Genomic DNA, 3,388 nt, shown 5'->3' on the forward strand with positions numbered 1-3,388 from the left:
ATTACAAATAGGAAAAGTTATCAGTCCTATAGCCTAAACCTCAAAAGTTACATTTCTATACTAGCTTTGAATCTAAATATTTTGCATAGAGTTATGGCATTTTTTTCTCCCACAACACCTTAACATGTAGAGAATCCTGTAAGCAACGATGAGACTAAATGGTTACTTTGATTTTGCCCGTAAGGACAACACATTGAAATCACCCTAAACAAATCCATATGCTATTTGAGGAAATGAGAAACATGGCTCAACATCACTTTGAGGGACAGAATTCAAATGTGATGCTTCATTATCCTAGTTGTTTTTCTTCTCATTTCCCCCAGTATTTCAATAGTACGTGGCTAAGACACTGGCTCAACAGTGTGATCTAAAACATCCACAGTTAGCACAGGAAAAACGGCTAGAAAGAAATGCATCAAAATATTAACAGTGCCACATGTGTTTTCATTTTCCTTATATTTTTATTTTCCAAATTTTCTGCAATGAGAATATATCACTCTTATAATCAAGGGAAAGTCTTTGAGGAAGATGAAAGGTTTACAGACAAACCTCTAACTCCTTTTCTAAAATTTATTTGAAAGAGAAACTGAACAATTTACCTAGACAACAAAGGTGGGGGACTCTACTGTATCTTCTTTTGAATTTTGAACAGTGTAGATATTAATTGTCCCCATCTTATATTTCCCAAATTTGCCATTTCTCCCCTACATGACTGTCATAACTAGTCAAAGTAAATATTTTCTTTACTAAACATATTTTCTCTTTTTGGGCCTCTCAATCTTTTGCCTTAGAAGAAGCCCCTAGAATACAAAACTTAAGAGTATTTTGGGTATCAGGCATCCCATCAGGGATCACTCCCACGAATCTCAGATTTAGATCATCCCTATTCTGATCAATTAATTTTTAATCAGGAATATAAATCTTACAGAAAAGAGGTTGGAGTGATCCCAAATTCAGGTTGGTTTCCAGGATACTAGTAAATCATAGTGGGAGGATGCTGTCAGTGAAACTTTATAATTACAACTGGAATACTCAATCTTTCCCTTAAGTGACTTTTCTTCTTTCCCTCTCCCCACCTCCTCATCTTAGGAAATCTCTACTTCCCTTATGTTGCATGCCTCTTTAGTAAAGAAACACTGTGATTTACAAAATAGTAAGAAAATCTGTGACTAAACCCCTTGAGGAAACATTCATATGTTGTTTTCCCAAGGATTACAGCAAGATTCTACCAGAACTCCTGACCTGGAACACAGTATAAACTGAACTAAGAATAACAGGTTTTGAAAATGGCAAAGGACAGATCAGTATGCTGTCATATGCAAATAAAGGGGGAATATACAACTATGTGCTTATATATATATTGACTATGTTGGAAAGATATATGAAATTGGCAAAAGCGAGTGAATCTAGGGAGGGGAGCAGGGGACCTGGGAAGGTCTAAGATATTGATTTTGTTATGCTTTTTTCACGGAATATTCACCATGTATCTATAGTGTTTTCAAGTAATGGCATGGCTTCTTCACTGCTTACGATTCCACAGAACATTTATTAGGCAAAGCCACAGACATAAGAATTATTCTGTCAAATGGTTCCACTGTATTATCATACTTTCTCCTTCTAGCTTCCCCATTACCCAATCTCCAATACAATACATATCAATCTCACATGATCTTAAGGCTATCTTTAAATAAGACACTAAGGTTCATGCATTCAGCCAGTGACTTTCATCAATGTAAGATGGTACTGGAGGACAGGTGTGGTGGCTCATGCCTGTAATTCCAGCACTTTGGGAGGCCAAGGCAGGCAGATCACCTGAGGTCAGGTGTTTAAGACCAGCCTGGCTAACATGGAGAAACCCTATCTCTACTAAAAATACAAAAATTAGCCGGGCATGGTGGCATGTACCTGTAAACACAGCTACTCGGGAGGCTGAGGCAGGAGAATCGCTTGAATTGGAAGGCAGAGGTTGCAGTGAGCCAAGAAAGTGCCACTGCAGTCCAGCCTGGGCAACAGAATAAGATTATCTCAAAAAAATAAATAAAATTAAAAATATGTAAATATATATATATATCTGTAAAACAATAACGAACAGACATAGCCATGTGCCACATAATTATATTATGTATTTTTATAGTACCTTGTCTATGTTTAGGTGTTTAGAAACACAAATAGTTACCATTGTGTTACAATTGCTGTATTCATTATAATAACAAGCTGTACAGGTTTGTAACCTAGGAGAAATAGGCTACACCATAGAACCTAGGTGTGTTGTAGGCTACACCATCTAGGTTTAAGTATATTCTATTATATTCTCATGACAAAACTGCCTGATACATTTCTTAGAACGTATCCCCAAGGTCTCTGCCATGAAGTGATGCAGGACTATATACTGTTCACCATATGTTCTAGCACTGTTCGCATATAAAGCACTTAGAATCTTAGAATAGTGCTTTACATACGACAATGCATTAAAGTCTCCCAACCACCTCACAAGTGGGTCCTATTATATATACACAAGAAAACAAAGGCACAGAAAAGTTGAATAATTTGCCAAGGTCACACACTGGAAAGAGGCAGGACTGAGATGGGAAGCCAGGGTATGCTCTCACCCATAGGCAATACTACTTCAGTATCACTCACAGCAAAAGAACTCGGAGAGATGGCAACCTAACATTAAGAGTTGCCATTAAAATTGCTCTCATTATGGTTTACCAAAAAAGCCAAAAGTCTTAAAATGAGTTCCTTGGGAATATTTTTTTCCTACGAATATTCAATGTGGCAAGGTCTACAAAGGCTGTGATGCTACTTTATATATCTGTATTATTTTCTACATCTATGTATAGTGTATAGTAACATATTCTAGTACTTTATATTTCCATATCTCACCTAACCAGCCAGTGTTCAGCTATATGGTGATCAACACTTTCAGTTTCTTGTTTGGCACCGCACAGTCTCTCACTGTTTACCAGAAGAAAAATAACAAAAAATAACAAAAAATATCTACTGAGGACCAACTTCCAACTGGTGAAACAATTTCAGCAAGAAAGCAAATGCACCAATATGATACAGCTCAAATGCACACTAAAATACTAAGTGTTATTAAAAAGTCAGAGAAGGCCGGGCACAGTGGTTCACACCTCTAATCCCAATACTTTGGGAGGCCGAGGCAGGTGGATCACCTGAGGTCAGGAGTTCCAGACCAGCCTGACCTACATGGAGAAACCCCGTCTCTACTAGAAATACAAAATTAGTTGGGTGTGGTGGTGCATGCCTGTAATCCCAACAATTTGGGAGCCTGGGGCAGAATTGCTGGAACACGGGAGGCGGAGGTTGCAGTGAGCCGAGATTGCGCCACTGCACTCCAGCCTGGGCAACAAGAGTGAAACTA

The sequence above is a fragment of the Cebus imitator genome, unplaced genomic scaffold (genome assembly GCF_001604975.1).
Source record: "Cebus imitator isolate Cc_AM_T3 unplaced genomic scaffold, Cebus_imitator-1.0 Scaffold12, whole genome shotgun sequence".
Taxonomy (NCBI): domain Eukaryota; kingdom Metazoa; phylum Chordata; class Mammalia; order Primates; family Cebidae; genus Cebus; species Cebus imitator.